The 23,925-nt window shown below is 41.1% G+C and overlaps 1 pseudogene; it reads left to right on the top strand.

Moving 5' to 3' along the window:
* Positions 1-994: 994 nt before the first annotated feature.
* LOC102123052 (large ribosomal subunit protein uL1 pseudogene) lies at positions 995-4,166 on the top strand (annotated as a pseudogene).
* The last annotated feature ends 19,759 nt before the right edge of the window (positions 4,167-23,925 follow it).

Raw genomic sequence — 23,925 nt, forward strand, 5'->3', positions numbered from 1 at the left:
AAAACTAGGAAACACAGAAGGAATGAGCCCATAGCAACGAGAACAGAAACTGCAAGGATGCTGTGATATTATAAAGTATATATTTGGTCTTTGTCTCATTTTCTGTCATACAGCTCCTAAAATCCTTGAAATCTCCAAAGTGATAAGAGTATCATTTGTATGCAAATGAGATGACTGGTGGCTGGCAGCCCTAGGTTGCTTCAGGATGGGGGCTGATCCCATGAAAGACCAAGGGGGGATTATAGGGTTGGAACGTTCAGCCCCATTCTCTAACCTCAGGGGAGGCTGAAAGTTAAGTTGATCATCAATGGCCAGTGATTTAGTCAATCATGCCTAAATGAAGTTTTCCTAAAACCCAGAAGTACTGGGTTCATGGAACTTCCAGATAGCCGAACAGGGGGAGGTTCCTGGAGGTTGGCTCACCCGGGGAGGGCATAGAAGCGCCTTGCCTCTTCCGACATGCTTCACCCTACGCCTCTCTTTCATCTGGCTTTTATTTATATCTTTTGTAACACCCTTCATGATAAACCACTAAACCTAAGTGTTTCCCTGAGTTCTGTGAGCCACTCTAGCAGATTAATCAAACCTAAGGAGGGGGGATGGGACCCCTGATTTATAGCTGGCTGGTCAGAGCACAGGTAAAACAACCTGGAACTTGTGATTGCCATTGGAAGTGAAGGGCAGTCTGGTGGGACTGACCCCTGGACCTGTGGGACCTGACGCCATCTCCAGGTGGGCAGTGTCAGAACTGAATTGAGTTAGAGGATACCCAGCTGGTGTCTGCTGCAGAACTTACTGCTTGCTTGGTGTTGAGACAATACACCCACACATTTGGTCGCAGAAGCGTTGTATGTTGTGAGAGCACAGTGGGAGAAACAGAGTTTGTTTTTTTCCTATATCCTTAGAGATGCCCTGAGGGAGAGTCAGGGACATAGCAAGCAAAACCTATGAGTAAGTTCCAGTTAGGGAGGTTCAGAAACCTCTAATAAGCAGGATGAGCCAGGCGGTAGAGAGGAGATCTGAGCAGAAGCACGAGGAAGAAGAAGAAGCCGTGAGAAAGCGATGGAGACAGCACCGGGTCCCCAGAGCTGGCCTGTCTCTCAGGTGACTTCAGTCCCTAATGCTATCTCAATTCCTACAGTAAAACCCCCTGGTCTCAAGCTCACTTACAGCAGTATTCCTTAAAAACAAAAGAACCCAACTTAGGAGGAAAACAGTGACATATTTTACTGCAAGAAAATGAAATACAACTACTCTGAACACATGCACTATTACACAAGTCACAAACCCAGGAGAATCATGAGGATTTATTTTCAATAAGACACAAGGTGCAGGGTTAGACTATGTTAAAGGACAGACTGTTTTCTCAGAGTATTGAAAGAAGGGGGCCTCTTAGGATTTCTGAGAGCAGCCACTAGAGTGTGAGACTTTAGGAATGTTTCCACCTGCTCCGAGGACTCTGACCATCCCTGATGGAAAATGCCAGAGTGACTTGATAGAGCCCTCCTTGGCAATGAGAAGTAGCGCAACCTGTGCCCTGGGATGGGCATGCACCTGCTAGCCCCGTGACCCTCAGCGAGTCACTTCATCTCCTTGAGACTCAGTTCCTCCTTTGTGATAGGTGACCAGCAAAGTGACTTCTGGGATATGAATCTTCTAAGTAAATGTCTTCTTTCACTAGATTAGGAAGGGAGGCAGCCTAGAAGAAGAAAGACTGTGGACCAGGAGTCAGGAAAGCTGCATTTTGGCCCTGTCACTTGCTGGCTGGGCAAGCTGAGCAGCTGTCTGACTTGTCTTGTTCTCACTCACAAAATGAGGAAGTTGATTTGTGTCTCATCAAAAGGGCATTTTCACTCCAAATTCTGTGATTCTAAGACCTAAACATTCCTCAACCTATGATTCCAATGGCTCTTGACATCTGTATTTAAAATTCTTTACTGTGTTTTTTCCCCACCCTTAACTGTGTAGAAAGAAGTCTGTGCCACAATTTCTAGGAGAACTTATTTCTTTCAATTTGTCCAGCTACAGACTCAGTGTAAAGAATGTCGGGGGGAAATCTGGTGTGAGTTTCACTCCAGCACTAGTTGGAACAGACATGTGGACTAATTTGGATTCCTAATGGCACAAGATCAGGGCTGGTTGCTGATGGAGAATGTGAAGTCTAAATAGGAAGACAGACCAGGCCGTATTCAAAGGAAAGATGTGTCCTCTTCCCAGAAAACTATAAATCCATAAATGGAAAGTGAAGGTGCGATTCCCAAAGTGATTCTGAGAAGTATCTTAAATGTCCTTCTCAAAAATATTAAATTTACTGGTGGAAATCAGAAGTTTTGAGGTCCATAGACACGGTGGTAGAGGCCAACAGAAAAAGCCAAGAACAAACACGGCTAGTTATAAAAGAAGTTTAATGTCCTACAATTTCAATAGAAACCTAAAGGCACACATGACTCCAAGATACTGAAGGTCAGTGACTCATTGCTTCACCAGTTAGTTAAATGAAGGTGCAAGATTCTACAGTAACACTCTTTTCTTGTTTCTGCGTCATGAGGCACCAAGAGCAGCAAAGCCTCTTGAGATACTCTGTACTAGGCGTCTCGCACAAGAACCAGTGCAAGCACTGGACATTTTTGGGTATAGTTGAAGATCACCTTGAAGAACGATGAACTCGGAAGAACAGGCACTTCCCCTGAAGGCTTTAGTCCACTCCCTGCTCCAAGCTCTCTGTGTGTGTGCTGGGGACCAACAACACTTTGACGAAGCCAAGGCTGTGGCTATCACCATGTGAGCTTCGAGGTGCTGAAGAAACTCAACCAGAAAAAGAAACTCATCAAGAAGTTGGCCATAAAGTGTGATGACTCTGATCAAACACATCCTCAGACCCAGCCTGAATAAAGCCAGCAAATTCCCTTCCCTGCTCATGCACAATGAAAAACTTGGTGGCCAGAGTTGATGAGATGAAGTCCACAATCAAGTTCCAGATGGAGGTGCTGTGTCTGGCCATGACCATTGGCCATGTGAAGATGACAGACGATGAGCTTGTGTACAACATCCTTCTGGATGTTAGCTTCCTGGTGTCACTGCTCAAGGTGAATTGGCAGAATGTCCAGGCTTTAGGCTTTATACATCGAGAGCACCACGGGCAAGCCCCAGCACCTGGACTAAGACATGGCCTGGTAAGTCCTAGTGCCGCCAAAAAACAAAAACAAAAACAAAAACTAATAAACTCTACAGTAGCTTATTATATCTGATTACTTTAGATCAACCACCTCTCTGCATGGCTGATCTAAAATAATCAGACACAGGCTGGGTGTGGTGGCCCACGCTTGTAATCCCATCACTTTGGGAGGCCGAGGCAGGTGGATCACTTGAGGTCAGGAGTTCAAGACCAGCCTGGCCAACATGGTGAATCCCCATCTCTACAAAAATACAAAAATTAGCCAGGTGTGGCGGCATGTGCCTATAATCCCAGCTACTCGAGAGGCTGAGGCAGGAGAATCACTTGAATCTGGGAGGCGGAGGTTGCAGTGAGCCGAGATTGCGCCACTGCACTCTAGCCTGGGTGACAGAGCGAAACTGTTTCTAAATAAATCAATAAAATAGAAAAGACATGGACCAGTAATTCACAGAATAAATACCTGTAGGAAAGAAAGATATGAAAAGGTGTTCAACTGCAATGGTCATTAAAATAACATTTAAAATGACTTTTCATTTTTTGCCCATAAGAGTGACAACAAATAAATAAGTGGCATCCAGTGCCGGTAATGGTGTAAGGAATTAGCCAATCCTATGTACAGTAGGTAATATAAAATTTTAAATAGGCATAGCCATTGACCTAGCAATATCAATCCTAGAAGTTCAGCCTTGAGATATTCTTCTGTGGGTATTTACTTAATAATGTTGATTTGCTCTTAATAGCAAAAACTGGAAGCTACTCACATTGGTAGTGGGTTGGTTAAACAAACTTTGTCCATCCAAATAATAAAGTACTATACATATCCCTTTTTTAAAGGATGAATTATATCTAAATGCACTGATGTGGGAAGATTTCCATGTGGAAAAACAAGTTTTAGAAGATAATGCACAGTATGATCTGATTTTCTTACAAGGTGTACACATGTACACAAATACTCTAAAGGGTCCTTGCCAATCTCCATTCCTTGCATCTCGCCGCCCCCACTTCACACTTCGGATTCCAGTGCCATAGGGAACCTCCGGCTTCCCTGATGTGTCGTGCATTCTCTTAAGAACACGTGCTCTCCATCTGCCTGGAGCCCTCACCTCCTGCTCGGTGCCTGCCCAATTCCTCACCTTAATCCTATGTTACTGCATGAATCTGGAAGGGTATACACCAGACTGTTAACACGGATGTTCCTGAGGCTGAGGTGTCAGGGTATTTTCACCTTCTGTATCATACTTTCCTGAATTGTTTGAATTCCTAATAATGATAATAAATTGTAATTATTTTAAGATTAGGAAAAAAGAACACTGCAACTATACAGACTACAACTGAAAAATAAGGAGATCAAAAGATCAGATTTTTGCCTCTTGTCCTACAACTATTGCTACATTCTGTCCTCTATACATTTCTCCAGTTCCAGCTAGACAGCACCCATTTGTGGACTCACAATCTCCAAATAAAGCCTGAAAAATCTAGGATAGAGGGAGTGAGACAGAGAGGAAAAGGAGGAGATGACTTGCCAGTGTTTTAAAAAGACAGTGCTTCCAAATTTGAGGTTAGGAGACTTGAGTATTTTCAGTACTATGGAATGAAAGCCCAGGCTTTGGTTCATTGCCCAGCTTCTCAGAGAAGCTAAAGAGAAATAACTTCACTAGGATCCTAGATACATAGTTTTAATTTACTCTATATTATTTAGCACCCCATACCAAAAAGAACTTCAAAGAATGTCCTTTTGTTAACTGTAAAATAAATCAAAACTCAACCACTTAATTGATTTTAGGAAAGCAGAGTATATTTGTAAAACCTTAGATATCAGAACATCGAGGTTATAATCTGAGTCTTGCAGTAACAAGTAGTGTTCACATTAGCACATCCCACCCTAAACACAGCAAGTTCTCCTTTATTTTCTTCCTCTCTGTCACCTGCTGACCTCCCCACCCTCCATCCAATGAGGCTCTGGGCTCCATTGATTATCTTTCCTAAGTTCCTCTCAAATCCATCCATGGCCACTGCTCTACCTTGGGTCCACGTCCTCTGTCGCCTAGATCACTGTCACACCTGGTCTCCTTTGCCCGAGTGTTCCATTCTCCACATTGCAGCTACACTACTCTTAAATTGCAAAATGTGAACATGTCCTTTCTCTGCTTTAACCCTTTTGGTGGCTCCCAGAGCTCACAAGACAAAGTCTGAACTCTGAGTCTAGCATAAGGCTTAAGAAGGCTTTCTGATTAGGCACTACCTTGGTTAGAGCAGTGATTCTAACGCTGAGGTTTAAAAATGATTGTTTTTAATGCCAATGCATTTTGAAAACTCATCCCAGATGATTCCACCCCAAGTGGCCAGTTGCCTTTAGTGTGAGAAATGCTGATGAGGGACAAGATGCTGTGTGAGGCCAAGAAGAAGGCAAGTCAGAGGTCCAGAAGTGGATTCAGCCTGGAGTTTGGCATTAACCAGAGCTGACTTTCTAGTTCAGGTTAAGCCTTTGTTCTTAGGATTTGAACCAAATAAGACTCATTTCATCTCATCGCCTGGTCCAGGAGGAAGGTGCTGGTGACATGCTCTAGACAGGAACTCTTCGAGAAAACAATTTAAATATTGAATCTGCTCTGCTGTAAATAATGCATCAACTTATTTTAAAAAGTGAATATTTAATAAGTTGCAGTACAGCAATTTGAATGTGGAATTTAATCTGCTTATAAAATCCACAAGGGAAAAACCCAATTCATATAAATTCCTGTAAAGTTTCCATCACTTCTCCAAACATTCCTATATACCGGTTGTGCAAACAAACACTGTGGATGGAACAGGGGCAGGGGGAGGAATTAGACGTTATAGCTTGCTTTGATATAGTTTCTCATTTCACTTATTTTTTCTTTGACTTCACACAGAACTGAAAAATGAGTCCAAACAGCACATTTCTATTGAGTATTCTTTTATTTATTTATTTATTTTTTTGAGATGGAGTCTCACTCTGTGTCCCAGGCTGGAGTGCAGTGGTGCGATCTTGGCTCACTGCAAGCTCCGCCTCCCGGGCTCAAGTGATTCTCTTACCCCAGCCTCCCAAGGAGCTGGGTTTACAGGGGCATGCTACCTTGCCTGGCTAATTTTTGTATTTTTAGTAGAGACAGGGTTTCACCATGTTGGTCAGTTTGGTCTTGAACTCCTGACCTCAGATGATCCACCTGCCTCGGCCTCCCAAAGTGCTGGGATTACAGGTGTGAGCCACTGTGCCTGGTCTTCTATAGAATATTTTAAAAAGAACTTGAAAGAGAGCAGTGTCTCTTAGGTAACTGTGCATTCTAATTTCTAAGTCTTATTACAAGGGTCTTTTCTATTTGTTTTTATACTAATTATGTACTCATTGTTATTATTACCCTTGAACTAGACAGGCCTGCATTTGAATACCTAAGAGTTTAAAAATCCCTGAGAGTTGCTAGTTGGGTTTGAAATCCCTGAGAGTTAGTAGCTGAGTGACTCTGGTCAATTGACTTACCCTCACCAAGCCTCTAGTTCTCTGGTTATTGTCTTTGTAAGGTAAGTATGTAAGACTTCCCAAAAACAAGCTAGAAACTGAATACATGTCAACTCTTCTCCTCTCTTTCCTCCCTCCCCACTCCCCATCATACACTGTACCATAACCTTTGTGTTGTGTTTGTGCGGTTGATGATCTCCTCTTAGTCTGGAACTAAAATGTTCTTTCTTGCGGTTATGTACTATTTGATAATGTCAGTTCAGAAGGAAATATTGGCCCCAGTGTAGTATGGGGGGTGTACGGTAGCACAGGAGAGCACTGGTTGGCTGTCAGGAGGCCCTTCCAAGTGGCATTTATCCCGTAGGAATTCACAAGGGTTTAAGGTATTGTGTCAGCCATCCAGATATAGGACTTTATCTGTCCTATATACAGATGAGGTCTCTCCTCTTTGGGATTATGTATGTTAACTGAGGCTACAGAGACTGATAGATACAAACCAGAATGCTGATTCTTTTCCTGTATGATGAAAAATATACCATTATGGTGAGGGGGTGGGCAGTGGTGGGAGTAGGGTGAGACAATTTATTAGAGGTACAAACCAAGGGAAATTGGCTCCACAGTGTCAATGCTTAGGTCACCCTAACAGATCTCTCTCTCTCTCTCTCACACACACACACACACACATACACACACGCGCATGCACACGCGCGCACACACACACACACGGTTTCATTTTTCTATGTTCTAGTCTGTGCTATTCTGTTCATGCATCTTTCTCCAACTAAAGTCCTATAACATCCCAGCCCATTGCCTTGAGTTCTCCTTGGTTGATCTCCTGGGTGTCCCAACTCTCAGGTTGTCCTGTCACACTCATGTGGCTTTATTGTCTAGTTTACGTGGGGATACTTCTTTCCTGCCTGCTGTTTCCCTCTTTGTGGGTGAAGATCAGTTGCTATAATGGCCTGGCCTTTCTTCCTCTCCCCCTTTCACTCAATTCTTCTCTTTCAGCCCCCAGGAAGATGGAGTAGCTTCTCTCCTTGGTAAATTTGGGAAAAATAAACTGGATGAACAAAGATCAGCTTTCACCTCTATAGTTTCACTCTCCTTTTCTATGTTTTCAAGGCTAACCAGCCTCTCTGAAGACTGATTTAAATCTTTATTCCAATATGACAGTATGTTCAGTCAGCTCTCCCAGATTTTATATACCTGGCAGTTGTCTTTTTAAGCTCCCCCCAGTGCCTCTCTGCTCTGAGTTAAAATCTGTTGCTTTCAAAGCTTAATTGTCAGATGCCATTCATTCAAAAAATACTAATCAGTGCAGGTACTGTCCTGGGTTTGGGAAATAAAATGAGAAACAAAATGAGCATGGTCCAACCCTTATGAAATTCACGTTTTCATTTTATTATCTGGTCTTATTTTTGCAATCCTTCCTGGGGAAAGCCTGACCACAGCACATTTTTGATGGTAGAAAGAGCTCTGAACCTTTGAATCAGACAGATCTGGGTGGGATTCTAACTTAGCCACTCACTAGCTGTATGTCAGTAGACAGCCAATGAATTGCTCTAAGTCTTAGTTGTCTTAAAAGTTATATTGCTGTGTAGTTAAAGAACATGATGGTTGTTGTGAGAATAAAATGAAATAGTGCATGCAAAAAATCTTAGCAGAGAACTTGGAACTGGTAAGCACCTCATAAATGTAAGAAGACACTTACTAATGTAATAAATGTACAATATAATAGCCTCTGTGCTACCTTTCATCCCTCAGCTTAAGCTTCTTGTGAGCTGGAACCATGTCTTACACTTCCTAAGGTCATAGTAGAAGCTCAATAAACATGTGCCAATTCAGCTGATTACTTAATGACATTCACAATAGGCTCTTGTCTTAATTAGCCTTCTGTTTTTTCAGTTGTGATAAACATAGCTGGTTTTTTTCCCCAAAGCTGTGTAACTATGTAGCCATTGTAAAATGGCTTCATGTAATAGCTTCATGCCTGATTTTCTATATTTCAATATAAGTCTCCATAAAATAACAATAATTCTTAGCTGTGACTTTGACTAAATCTTCACTAATGTATTAATAATTTTATTGTTAAAAACTAAGAAAATTTAAACTGGTTATTTTAATAGTTTTATTTATGTGTTACAAGAAATCATACCGGTTATGTATATGAATGGAAGGAGACATTGACAGGAAGAGTTGAAGAAAAGGTTAACATATTTTCCTTATGATTTTTGAGTACGGATGTTCCAAAGATCCTGGAATTCTCATTGTTTCAAATAAAATGATGAGGTCATTGTAAAAACATCTGAGTTGAGACAGCAGAGTCATGCTTTTGCATCCTATCCCGTGGAACTGCACTCTGATCTTTAGCTTACCACAAAAATCGGCTATAGCACCTTCAAACTGATGGAAGGCTCACCTAAGCCACACTCTTGTGTCAAAGCTGGCTGTTTTCTACATCCTGGCTTCCTTGTTGTCAACTTAAAAGCTTTCCTTATTAGATTTTTATTGGAAAAGTTAACAAATTTTGAGTATTGGCAAATTGTTCAGTAAAATTAGGTTGATGATGTTAACAAGAATGTTAAAGCAAATTTTGCAGGTGATGACACACTGATGGTATGGTAGGAGTTGGGAACTTGGGCTCCCAGACCTCTCGGGGTATCAGTGGATGCTTGAACATCCACTGATGGTGTTTGGAATACAAGTGTTTGGAATACAAGTGGTAATGGTCCACACCCATATGTAATTTTCAGTCAAGTAGGGGAGGTAGACAATAAACATATAATTATAGATAGATAACATGCATTAAAAGAAAAGTGAATAGGAAGCTGTAAGGAGAATAAGGAGAAGTTAGCTTTGGTAGTTGGTCAGGGGAGGCCCCACTGAGGAGACTGAACTGAAGAAAGAGAAGGAGTCAGTTCAGGGAGGACCTGGAGGGACGATGACTCAAGCAGAGGAGAGCAAGGCAGAGGCTGCGCAGGATGAACTTGGCACAGTCTCAGAAGCTTGGCTCAGCCGGGCTGGCTGGGGTACAGGGAGGACAACACCCAGTGCCAAGATCTATTTTATTTAAAGTGCAGTGGAAAGCCACTGAGGGGTTCACAAACCAGGTCAGGATTGGAACTGGTTTGCATTTTTAAGTGACTGTTCTATATCTGATGTGGAGAACACTGTAGTGAGGCCCACATGGAAGCAGGAAGACCAGTTAGGAGACAAAGCAGTAGTCCAGTGAGAGACAATGGTGGCTTCTATAAGGCTGGTGGTTGTGGGCCTCAGGAAGAAAGGTGGTGTAAATCTAAAGACGCATACTTAAAAATATCTCCTAGTTAGATCACTGCTTTCTTAAAATAATGAGAATTGAGTGTCGTACAGGCAATGTCGTCCTCAAAACACACACTGACATTACAGAACAATGTCTCATTTCCACATAATGCATAGATTTGACAGGTGCTTTTCATTGAATCCTCACATCTGAGCAGAAGAGAACACCGATACCAGCCATAAGCGTAGGAACTGGGAGATGGTGACTGATTCTCCTGCCAAGCAAACTCCTGTTCTTCGTGATTAGCAGAGGCTGCCATGCGGGCAACAGGTCTGTCTATGTACAACTGTCTTAAAATTGGCTGGGGTATTGGGTTTGTGTGGGAGGTGTCTTTTATTAAAGGTATATTGGGAAGATATAGGTAACCCTTCCAGGCTACCTTGGGAGGATGTAGTGAATGAAGATGATGTGTGTGCATGTGTGTGTGTGTGAGCATGCTAGTATGACTTGCTGCTTTAATAGCTTATGCATCACCATAGCCAGCTGTCGACAGAACAAGTTCACGGAAACTCCATTAATAAAAAGGGTCACTGAGAAATGGCTTCACTTATTGACATAAGTATAAAACCTCTCCATAGTATACTTCAAATGACATCAAAATTCCTTGGCAGCAACTATAATAGATTTGAAATAAATAACTTGGTAAAATCAGCCTACCAAAGCTATAGTCTATGAGGCATAATTTGGGCCTGTTCTCTGGGTAATGAATTAATTATACAAAACAGCATAATTTGGTTTGAACACAGTAAAGGAAAAGAAAACTCAAGAACTCCATTTAACTGTATTTTTTCTCTCAAGGCCCTGAAATCTGTGGCTTACTAGGATTCGGGAGTGGAAATCCATTTTGTTTAGGTAATTGAGATGTTTGAGGTGGGGAGAAGTTAGAAGGAAGCGGGGCTGCTACTTCAGGGTAGAACAAAGCTGGACTCTGGAACAAGATGCAGAAAAATATTGTCTTCTCCCCTGGGTTGCATGCAGTGGGAAGACCACCCCCTTTCCCAGCTCCAACCCTGTCTGCCTTCCAAATCTTGTCCAAATACCCTTTTTTTTTTTTTTTTTCCTTGAGACGGAGTTTCGCTCTCGTTGCCCAGGCTAGAGTGCAGTGGTGCTATCTTGGCTCACTGCAACCTCCGCCTCCCCGGTTCAAGCAATTCTCCTGCCTCAGCCTACCTAGTAGCTAGGATTATAGGCGCCTGCCACCATGCCTGGCTAATGTTTTGTATTTTTAGTAGGAACGAGGTTTCATCATGTTAGCCAGGCTGATCTCAAACTCCTGACCTCAGGTGATCCACCCACTCGGCCTCCCAAAGTGCTGGGATTACAGGCATGAGCCACCATGCCAGGCCTCAAGTACCTTCAATTGACAGAATGTAATTTGCATCTAGAATCCTAACTTCAAAAGAATCTGAAAGTAATTGTTTTCAATTTTGCAATAAAGAAAAGCACCCAAGAAAACGGGTTGGAATTGGTGCAGAGGACCAATTCATCACAACTGTTACAGAAGAGAGAACTGGGGGGATGATTTTAGTGGAGTGAGTCTCTCCTTCTCTCAGGTCAAAAAAGAAGGGCTTCAGGGACACTACCCTGAAAGCTAGAAGTGTGTCCTCTGCAGTTTGGGAGTTAGGGTGGGACGTATTCTGACTCCTGCCTGGGGAATGTAAAAATGAGAGACACTCCGACTGCAGGAGCAAAGAAATTTGGTGCTGCGTCGTGATTGGCCTGTTCTTCTAGAGCTTCAGATTCAAGAGGAAGAAAGTAAAAGGAAGCATGAAGGTTTCTGATGGACTGATGGCCCACAGTCCAAAGAGAGCTGATGTGGAGTTGAATCATGTCTGTCCATGTGGTTGATTCATGTCTGTCCATGTGGGTTGTCTGAAGAGGAGAAGGGGCTTCACCAGGAAGAGGCTGGAGGTCAGCCATGAAATTCTTTAGAGGTGAGGAAAGAGGTGTGGCACGGAACAGGAGGAGAGCAAAGCATTTCCAAACATTTCCCCTAAGAAAAGGAATTGGGTTTATTGCCTGCCAGGCCTGGGGAGGATGCTGAAGGCTCACACCAGCTTCAGACAGTATCAATGGTCCTGCCTCCTTTAATCTCCTCTCTCCCCATACTTCAAAGGTCAGATACTGTGGGTACAAGAGAGAATGAAGGAGGAGATGAAAGGTGATGAAAATGAGTGTTATGGACTTAATTGTGTCCCCTCAAATTTATATGTTGAAGCCTCAACTCCTAATGAGGACATATTTAGAGATAAGGCTTTTATGGAAATAATTAAGATGAAATGAAATCATAAGCCCTTATCTAATAGGATTAGTGTACTTATAAGAAAAGACAGCAGAGAGCTTGCTTTCTCTCTCTACCATCTGAGGACACAGAAAGAAGGTGGCCGTCTGTAAGCTAGGAAGAGAGCCCTTACCGGGACCCACATTGGCCATCATCTTGATCTTGGACTTCCCAGCCTCTAGAATTGTGAGAAATACATTTCTGTTATTTAGGCCCACCAGTCTATGGTATTTTATAAAGATAGCACGAGCAGACTGTGAGAAGCCAAGTCCCTTCCTCTGTCTGCTGGTAACTTGCAAATGGGAGGGAGAAGAGTGTTTTAGCCTTAAACTGAGTTTAGAGTTTCAATGATTATATAAAGCTGAATATTTTTGCTTACTGAATTGAGATTATAACTTGTTATATTTTATTCCCAGAGAGTGACTAGAAATAGCATGGGATTGTTTGAGACTTCTTCCAGGAGCTGGAGAAGAACTAGTCTGAAGAGTTAATTTAGAGTCATTGGGGGCAGAAGATACAATTGCTTGGTGGTTACATCCTAAGAATTGTTCTTGTTCAGCAGATTGATTATAAATTAGCCTCCCAAATCAATACATCATGCTTTATACTAGAGACACTCAGATATCCTAAAGGAGATAGAGTGACTCCAGGCCCTTTAGAAATGACTGTATCTGGCAGAGCATGCCAACTGGAACCAGGTTGACCCATCATGAAAACAAAGGAAAATGGAAGAGCCAGCTGGCTGGGTGCACTTTTGGAGACATCTATTATCAGATTTCTTTCCATTTCCAAATGCACAAATGACCTCTCAAGACATAGGGGGAATTCATGTTTGTGAGGACTCGAGTCCATGCAAACCATAGCATTTAAGTTGGAGTTGTTTAATGAATCACAGCCTAATTTCCTCTGTTGCTCATGGCTATCTTGTTGTTGCTTAAAATGTTTGCCAAGCAAAGGGTTATATAACTTCTTACCTTAAGATGGTAGAGCATATTTGGGAGGTGATGAGTAAACTGCCTAAACTGTGCAGCACAGAGTCTAGTTATAACCTATGTGGAACTGGCATTTGTGTAAATACTCTGACAAGAAAGTTTAATTTCATTACAAATACTTAAAGTCAAACAAGGAGATTCTGTCTGTTAGCCACTTCTGGTTTGGTTTCTTCAGCTACTCTGGCCTCTTTCCCAGGTGGATAATTCTCGTTACTAAAATAGTACAGCTCTAAGGCAGGCCACATGATGTTTGAATGGAGTCAGGGCAGATGGCAAACGTTCTTGACCTTCTATCAACAGGAAACTAGAGTAGGTTAATGCCCTCTTAGTGGCAAGAAGACCAGTCTGGTAAGTAAAAGAGGATCCAGAATTTGATGAAAAATGTTAACTCTGATAAAGGCAAAATAGGAGGCCACTTTTTACTTCTTGTCTTTAAATTTTTTAATTGAATGAACAAAGTGACACCATTCTTTAAAGTTTAAGAGTTAGCATTTCAAATGTATTTGTTTATTCGATATTAGAGTTTGAAGACATTGACTAATATTGGCAAAATTTGGTACACCACTAAAGGAAATCAACATACACTTTTAAAAGTCTATATGGAGTATAAGTTGCTCAGTTTTCATGCGAGGGTAAACGGCAACAGGTGATAATGTACTGTGTTTTGACCCTCTCCTCTGATGCTGGTTTGCCCAGAAATGAGTAAATGCCTAGCAAATTAAGGTGGGCTCAAAGGTTCAAATAAGTAAAATAAAGCTAAAGATAAGCACCTAGCAAAGTTGAAGTAAGGAAATTGTCTGAGATTAATTTCCACACCATACAATTTGTCTGTTTCAAGTTTTCAATTCAATTATTTTTGCAGAATTGTGCAACCATTCACCATCACCCAGTTTTACAACTTTTTCATTGCCTCAAAAAATTGCCTCATGCTCATTTGCAGTGAATCGCTACTCCACCCTCAGCCCCAGGCAACCACTAATCTAATTTCTGTCTCTATATATTTCATATGAATGAGATACAATATGTATTCATGTGCACATGTAGCTTCTTTAAGTTAGCATAAAGTTTGGCTCTTATGAATAATCATGCAATGAACATTTGCCTACAAGTCTTTGTATAGATACTTGATTTTATTTCTCTTGGATAGACACTTCAGAGTGGAATTATTGGTTTGTATGGAGAGTTTATGTTTAATTTTTTCAGAAACTACCAAACCATTTTCCAAAGTAGCTGTACCATTTTCCATCCCCATCAGCAATTTTCCAATTGCTTCATATTCTCTCCAACACTCTTTATTGTCCATCTTTTCTATTTTAGCCCTTCTAGTGTATCAAATGGTAACTTATTGTGGTTTTACTTTGCATTTCTCTAGTGAGCAATGACATCCAATATCTTTTCATATGCTTGTTAAACATTCCTATATCTTCTTGGTGAAATATTTATTTATTTAGTCCATTTTTAAATTGTGTTGTTTGTTTTCTTGTATATTGAGTTATAAGAGTTCTTTATATGTTCTAAATTCAGATCCTTTGTTAGATACATGATTTGCAAGTATTTTCTTCTAGCCTGTGACTTGTCTTTTTACTGACTTAGTGGGGTCTTTTGAAGTGCAAAAGTTTTTGATTGTGATGAAGTCCAATTTATCAATATTTATATTTTATGGAATTATGCTTTCGCTGTGACTGACTTTTTAAAAATAATGGTTCTACCATTAATGGGTATGTGGGAACATATATTCTCCTTTTTCTGTTTTGCTATATCCCTAAGTGGCTCAAAAGTATCCTACTGAGGAAAAATAGTGATAAGGGAGTTTCAGATAGGCACAGTCGCTAGCATTGTTTTGAGACTGGAGAAAAATGACCTTGCTTTGAATAAAGGGGAGAAAAAACCCTAAAACACAGCAAGAAAGTTATTCTGAGATAAATGTTGCATTAAACCTAACATTAAATTAATATTAACAGTTATTAACAATCCAGATGAGCAGGAAGGGAAGAAGTGGTTAAAACTTAACGTTATTATTGCTTGAGCTCAGGAGTTCAAGACCACCCTGGGCAACATAGTTGGACTCTGTCTCAAAAAACAAACAGTGTAACATTATCGATTCTTTCTGGGGATAATAAGTGAAAAAACAGAGGCCTTAACTGTTTAAGGAGGGGGGTTCTTAACTCCAGATGGGCCAAGGGGAGGGACTGGCAGTGCTTTCTTCCCTGTTATTCACTCATCTCTTTTCTGGCGGCACAGGATGGGGCTGGTTGGTAGAGTGTAAAAGACAGGAGGAAAAAGCCTAGCAATAGATAAAGAAAATAGCGATGTAGATAAATTGGAGTCAGAAAACCCAGGCTTATATCCCAGCTATAGCCCCAACTAGCAGAAATCCGTCAGGACACTTGATCTCAGAGTCATTGTTTCTTCCCCTTTAATGTGCAAACAATAATTCCTCTTTATAGCAGAATCAGATGGGGGTGAGGCTGAGGGAGTTGCTTGTGAATGTGCCCGCTGCACTGTAGGAACCCAGAGGTCTCTACCACAAAGATCCAGAAAAGTTCTGGACCAAAGCACCTCTAGGTGGGGCAAGAGTGTGCTAGCATGAGGTCCCAGAAGATTAGAGATTGCCACCATTCGTGGCAAAAGTCAACATTTCCTCTGGAAACCTAACCAGACATTAAGACGAAGAATCCCAGGCTCATCAGTCATCTAACACGGGGAGTGGAATACGGGAAAAGCTCTCTGAGAGAAAGAAACTCCGTAGATTTCTGTTTTTATCTTAAGTTATTAGAGGTGTGGGAGATCTTAAACAATAATTGAAGATAAATGATACCAGAGAACAAATGAGAGCGAAAGAGTTTAGCTGAAATCTAAGCACTATCATTAAAAAAAGGAAAAAGCATGAAGAATTTTTCTTATCAGCCAATTGAAGACGTTGGTTGAGATAACCTCTGAGACTATTTCTTGTTTATGATTCCACAGCAAGGAAGAACTCTTCATAGAAGTAAGACTTTACTTGCCAGAAAGAGCATTTCCAGAAGAAGTTTTAAGGTGGTTGGTAAGATGGAGTTGCTCAAAAAATTTATTTAAGAGGGAAAGTATTTTGAAAGAAGTAAGAAAGCAAAAATAAAGAATTCCTGCCTTAAGATACATGCCGGTACTTAAAAATTCACATGTGGGCTGAGCACGGTGGCTCACGCCTATAGTCCCAGCATTTTGGGAGGCCAAGGTGGATGGATCACCTGAGGTCAGGAATTTGAGACCAGCCTGGCCCACATGGTGAAACCCTGTCTCTACTAAAAATACAAAAATTAGCTGGGCGTGGTGGTAGGCCTGTAATCCCAGCTGCTCAGGAGGCTGAGACAGGAGAATCGCTTGAATCCAGGAGGCGGAGGTTCCAGCCTGGGCAACAAAGAGTGAACCTCCATCTCAAACAAACAAACAAACAAACAAAAATGCACATGTGAAAAATGCTGAGGACAAGTTTTAATTCTGCAGATAGAATCTCCTTTAAATAGGAATCCAGAAAAAGCCGATAATTTGGAATATGATACTGGGAGCGGGTAGTTTTCAGATTGCAATGTTAGACATAATAATTAAATTTGGAAAGACCTGGGTATTTGCAAATAGATCTGGACCTATACACCTAGGCTTGGAGAAATCCTGTTAACCACAAATATTACAATTAAATAGATTGTCATGGAAAATAATATTTTCAGGGATTGGAAGTTTCCCCCTCATTCTCTGGGCTTGCAAATCTGGTTGTTAGCTCCCAGCTTAGACTCACCAAGCCGACTTATTTGTGGCATATAAAATGGCTGTGACGGAGTTCTAAAATATGTGCTTCGATAGTTGAATACGATGTTGTATAAAAACTACTAAAGTAACTTCAACATTCACACTCGTGCTGGGTGTTTTCTGTTCTTCCTCTCCACTGGTGACCGCGCTGCTCTTGGCCCTGGGAGGCTTGTCCTGTACGGTTTGCATCAATCAGGGCTTTTGCTCTCTGGCTTCCTGTGGGACCCTGATGAACACCACCACATCTTAGTGTTAGGCATTCGAAAAGAATGCTGATTACATTTATCAACCTCAGGAGAGTCAGAATAGGAGTTTTGTTTGGGATGTGTGTGTGTGTGTGTGTGTGTATGTGGTGTGTTTTTGTAAGAAAATGTATTTCTGTAAATAACATTTGTGCCTCCTCAAGGCCAAACTTAAGGGAAAGAAGGAAGGAGAAAACAGATAAATGAACCCTGATTCTAGGCAATGACATCCCTATCAGAAAGCCCCTTGTGTTATGGATGCAGAGCTCTTTGTCTGCAGGTCTTTCTGTGTGTGTGAAATAGTAAGAGTTTTATTGTATATCTCTGTAATCCATACTAACTGCAAAAAGCCCACACAATAGCAAGTTATACAGTATTTCTACAAAGTAAAAACTACTTATAATTCCATTAGCCAAAGCTGACACTTTACGGTATGTCCTTTGAGACTTTCTCTTTTCTCCCCTTCTCCATTTATTTATTTGTGTGTGTATATTTGTGTGTTTAATTACTACAACAACATGTGCTGATTTGGGAAAAAAAAAAAAAAAACCCTGAATATATCGAATTGTATGGAGAAAAAAGTTGAGTCAGATTTTTGTTTTGAATCAGAAGTTCCTAAAGGGGCATCAAAGTTACTTAAATATTTTTTATTTCGAACTAACCTAAACTTTCTCCATACTCAGCCTTCAAAGCATGATGCTCACAGAATGTGATTATACATTCACAGCTTGAAGACGAGTCAAGGGACACCGGCTTGGCACAATTCACTGAAACTCCCCCAGCTTTAGTCTCCCACTAGGTCTGTTCCCCTCTTCTTTTCAACGAGTAACTATTTAGTGATACAAAGCTTAATAACCATAATCTTAGAGGAGTTTTAAAAAGCATTAGGTATCATTTTTTTTCCCTTCTGAATAACTTAAAGGTGTTTTTAAGGAAAAGAAAGGGCTGGGCACGGTGGCTCACACCTGTAATCCTAGCACTTTGGCAGGCCAAGATGGGTGGATCTGTTGAGTTCAGGAGTTCAAGACCAGCCTGGACAACATGGTGAGAACCTCGTCCCTACCAATAATAATAATAATATTATTATCAGTCGGGTGTGGTGACATGTGCCTGTAGTCCCAGGTACCCTGGAAGCTGAGGTTGGAGGACCACCTGAGCCTGGAGAAGTTGAGGTTGCCAGTGAGCCATGATCACGCTACTGCACTTCAGCCTGGACGACAGAGTGATACCCTGTTTCAAGTAAACAAATACAGAAAAGAAAGATTTTTCATTGTAAAAATAATGTTATTGTTATAAAAACTTCAAGAAATAGAAAAATAGATATAAAATGAAGTGCAAAAGCATGCCATTCCCCTGTCAATTCTTACCTAAAACCACCTGATTCTCACACCTCAGAAATAATCACTGATTAGCGTATTTTTATAAGAAACTGAATAAACAGGACAAATTTTCTTCAGATGTTTTTAAGATATGTAAACCAAAAAGCATCTGAGACAGATCTCAATCAATTTAGAAATTTATTTTGCCAAGGTTAAGGACATGCCCAGAAGAAGAAAAACCCCGCAATCACAGAAACGGTCGGCTCTCTGTGCCTTTCTCCAAAGATGAATTTGAGGGCTTCGATATTTAAAGGGGAAAAGCAGGCTGGAGGGGAAAGAGGGAGGGTATGCTAATCCACATGAGGCAAGAGAGAAGGAGCAGGTAGGGGAACAGCCAACTACGTATTCCTCTGGTGCTCAGAAAATCGGCATCTTACATAAGATAGGATGAAGACAGAGTAGCTACCTGTGGAGATATGGAACCTGTTATCTACAGCTATCTGCTTAGGAAGAGAAGGAATGGCAGTTTCTTGTATGACTCAGCTTTCGGCTTAATTTTTTGCCTTTGGCATGGTGAACTGGGGTCCCGACTTCTTTTTCTAATTCCTTTCACAGATATAAAAAGAAGGTTGGAGAAAAAGAGTTAGCTTTTGTCTTGCCTATTTTAAATTGGCAGAAAGGAATCACACCTACATAAAATGGATCCAAAGCTAGAAATATGCTTAAAGAATGGGAAGCAAGAAGAATGATACAAGATTTTTTTTTTTTTAATTCTGAGAGAAAAATGTACCCATAGAGAGGAATTCAACTTGGGGGGAAACTAAGAAAAGATTCAGTATTACCAAGTTTTAAGAATTGAAACTTCCAGGGAGAAGTAGAGACAGAATGTGGTTCACACACCATGGGAATGTGAAGGGAGGGCTTCAGCCAGAGGGTGACAAGTGTCACCCATGGCTGACAGTGGGAATGAAGAGAGGTGGCCTTGATTGCTGGGTGCTGAATGTTAAGCCCTCAGGCATGACCCATTCAGTGTAAAGGCAAAGGAGTGGTGGGATGGACGGACTGAAACCCACTGGTAATAAGACGAGATTAAGTAGACAATAGAAGGCATGATGTGAGAAAAGGGACATGAATGACCCCAATGGTACATTGTCTTTTTTTAAATAATTGAAGATGATGATGATGTTTAGAAGGTTTGGCTAAGAAAATGAGAACCATTGATGTTTACCAAGTAGTACCATCTGTGAAATTTATTCTGTTTACTTTATGGTTGTAACTGTTTGCAGAACCTTCTAATAATTACAACCAGGCTTCTTAGAATTCCTTTTTTTCTTTCAAAAATAGCCACTGTATTTTTGAAGATCTTTGTGTTGGGTTTAAAGCCCTAAAGCCATTGTACATGAGAAAATAAGATCCTGCAAAAGCTTTTAAAGGATGAATTAGGAGTTTGAGCCCGTTTAGGAAAGAGAGAAAAATCCTCCTTAAGGGGAAGTGAGAAGAAAAATGAGGAACAAAACTGTAAAAGAGGTAGACTACAGAAGTTTACATTCACTAACTGTGTTATCGGTTTCTGAGTGTGGTGTGAAAAAAAAATTAATAGACGATGATTGACGAGGAAGTGCTAAAATGGAGAGAAGAAAATTAATTCTTCAAAATAGGGTTAAGCTATTTTTGTTATTGTTGTTAGGCAGTTATTATTCACCAAACTAGGTTTTCATATTTTGATTTTTAAAGCATAGGAATTATGAAGATAAAGGAAATGATATTTGGGAAAATATAAGGCTTGCTTTGTCATTTTAAAACTTCTTTTGTAGCACTTTTCCCACTAGAATATGTTGCATTGTTAAGTTGAAATCTGGTTAAAATCTGTTGAAAAAATCCACAACCAGTATTTTATATAGTTATCTATGGGATAACAACTATGAGATGACTAGAGAAAATACTGGTTGGGTGCTCAACTGTTAAGCAGCAAAGACTTAGAAGGGAGGGATTCAGAGCAAGCATTTTTTTCAAGTGGGCAGACGTAGGGCAAAGTGGCAAAGGGGATGCTTAATGTAAAGTGATGGGAAATAATGTGGCAAAACAAGCTGTTTGCACCTCCAGTCCTCAGGAATGGTTTGTACTCAGATTATCAAAATGGCAAAGTTGGAATTACTGTGTTCAAAACCACATGGTTATTTTCTACATGCTAAGAGATGAAAAGGCCTACTTACATTTCAGTCTGTTGAATATCAAGAGCCACTGTTAGGATTACGATTCTTTTGATTGTAAGGAACAGTGGGGTCGCATGCTAATGCAGGAAAAGGACTCACAGGCTGAAAACTCAGGGGAATCTGGTCACTAGGCTGTGTGGAGGGTGAGAACCAGGGCAGCCTTGGGCTCTGGCTAAATCCTCTTCTCTGCCCTCTTGCTCTTTCCGTCCTTTCCCTCCCGTTTCCTTCCTACTCCCTCCCTTCCTTTTGTCTCCTCTTCTTTCTTGGCAAATCTCTTTTCCTCTGTCTACTAAGCTGGTCTAAAATGGCTTCCTCTAGCTATCCCACCTTGTCTCCCTCTTTTGCTTGAATTTACATAGGCTGCATCCTCATCCTGGACTGTTCTCCCTCTTCTTAGCCTGACTAGGTCCTTTCTGTTCTCTCAGAGTCTTCTCAGGTACAGCCTCTCCCAGGTAACTTCTGTTGACCCCCTAAGGCTGAGATAAGTGTCCCACGTGTGAGATCCCAGGATCACAGTTGCTAACCACGCTATCTTGGGTCCTTCCACTCTGTATTGAATGGCCTGACTGCTTGTCCCTTCCCACACTGCACCATGAGGCCCTTGAAGGCAGGGATGAAACCGCCTTGCAAAAATTATAACAGTGAGAAAAGTATGACAGTGGAAGAGATCTGATCTAATCAATCTCCATCTTGCCTTTGACCTCCAAACTGCCCTTGGTCATTCCTGGGCTTCGCCCAAGCTAATTTTGGAAGAAATTTAGTTTATAGTTTAAATGAGAACTGCCCTTCCCCAAAATAAACTGCGTTTGCAAAACGAATGGAAGACTACCATGTTAGGAGGATGAGAAGAGCCTGGAATCTGCTAAAATGTAGGCATAAATGATCGCCAGCCATTATTCTGGAGGTCACAAGGTTTGCAACTTGCCCCAGTTATTCTGCAGATAGCATCACTGTTACAGAATCTAAGATTGGCCTTTTGAGCTGTCTTTTCAGGCTTTCGCATTTCTGCAAATGTCCCCACCCAGACCCACAACTCTTGGCTCAGCTGGTCCTATGGCCCCCATCCAGAAGTGGACTCAGTGTGCAAGGACTGTTTTTCACACTTTTATGATTGCATCCCTAAACAATCAGTGCACCAATTCCCCTGCCCACCAAATTATCCTTGTAAAACCCTAGCCTCTGAATTTTTGGAGACACTGATTTGAATAATAAAACTCCTGTCTCCCAGTCAGCTAGTTCTGCGTGAATTAAACTCTCTCTATTGCAATTCCCCTGTCTTGACAAATTGGCTTTATCTGGACAGCAGGCAAGGGGAACCTGTTGGGCAGTTACAGGAAGTGTCCCTTTTTTCCCCAGCATGGAGATATCGATGAATGGTATGCCCTAGGGTTGTACAGTGGTCCCCTGACCAGAAGCTCATTGGATATTTATTGAATGAATGACTGAATAAACAAATCTATCACTCACATTTCTGAATTACACAGAAATTGTTTTTATTGTCACAATGCCCAGTCTTCTGTATTTGTCTTCATCATTATGGTATGCATCAGATTTGCTTAATTCTAGAGTTTAATTTCAGAACTCTGTAGGGCAGACCAGGCATGGTGACTCATGCCTATAATCCCAGCACTTTGGGAGGCCAAGGCAGGCAAATTGCTTGAGTCCTAGAGTTCAAGACCAGCCTGGGCAACATGGCAAGACCCCATCTCCACAAAAAATATAAAAAACTAGCCGGGCATGGTGGCATACACCCGCAATCCCAGCTACTCAGGAGGCTGAGGTGGAAGAATCGTTTGAGCCTGGTAGTTGGAGGTTACCAGGAGCCCAGATCATGTCACCACATCCCAGCCTTGGCAACACAGCAAGACCCTGTCTCAAAAATAAAAATTATTTTTTAAAAAGAATTCTATAGTGCAAATTAGTACAGGTCTAGCATTAAGTAAAATTGGACTGACACCAATAAAGAAGGACCCTGAGTCATTTCTTGTCTTGGATTCCTTGACTGAGAATTTCAGTAGCTGATGTATCTCAGCTGGCTAAGTAATAGCCCACCTTTAGGGAAATAGCTCAAGATGAGTGGTTTTGTTCATATGCAGGAGACAAGCTCCACGTAGATGTCAAATGACTGAACTACTTGATATTCCTCCTAAAAACTTTCACCCTCAACTGGAGAAATTTATAATGTAAAGAAAATGTGTTCATTCTTTCACCAGGCTTATAAACTCTTGCTTTGCATCTTCAGCTAGAGTTGAGACCTTGATTCTAATGTTTCTAATTTGATTTCACCATGGTCTGTGAACACCACAAATTCACCATGTCTACAATGCGGAAATGATCTATTTCACAGTTACTGCTTCCTTCAAGAGTTCATTACCACCCACTTCAATCCAGGCTCATAGTCACCTGCAAAAGGAGAGTGAAGAGGTGGTTTTGAGCCCTGAAGTATTTTGCAGTCTAGTATAGGCAAACCTATTCAAGCTCTTTGCCAGCAACATCAGATCTGACTCTGAGTTCAGGTGTCATTTTCCCAATGGGGCTTATTATGAATTCTTGGGATACCAACATCAAGAAAAATCATGCTCTGTCTCCAGTTGGAAGTAGAGGGAGTAAGCTTCATTTCTTTGATGAGAAAGTGGAATTTCCCTCCCAGAGCTCATGGGGAAATTTTTGGCTTACATGATTTTGCTACCACACCCACATTGGTCTGAGTGTCCTTAAGTATAAGAATCCCATTTCCAGTTGTTGAACTCTGTACCAAGTTGGGGATTAATTTTTCCCTTGGCTAGTTTCAGTGCCCTTGTCCATAGTTATGTTCCTCTCAAATATCTTTTACTTAAAATAAATAAGTACAAAAAAATCTCCATGGAAGCCTGAGGGGCATTCCTTACACATGTGCTCACAGGGAGTTTCCAAGAAGCAAATAAAGTTCTAGGATGGGAAGGTCAGAGAGAGAATCAAGTCTTGATTAAAAATGGCCACTTAAACGGTGAGCATCTGTCATGGTAACTACATGGAATTGTGAATTTATAATAGGAAGCCATGTGATGTCCATTAAATATTTTTTGTTAATTTCAACCCCAGGTTTTGATTTCTGGAACAATATTTTGGATTAGGAATGAGCTG

Source organism: Macaca fascicularis, chromosome 6 (assembly GCF_037993035.2).
Source record: "Macaca fascicularis isolate 582-1 chromosome 6, T2T-MFA8v1.1".
Taxonomy (NCBI): Eukaryota; Metazoa; Chordata; class Mammalia; order Primates; family Cercopithecidae; genus Macaca; species Macaca fascicularis.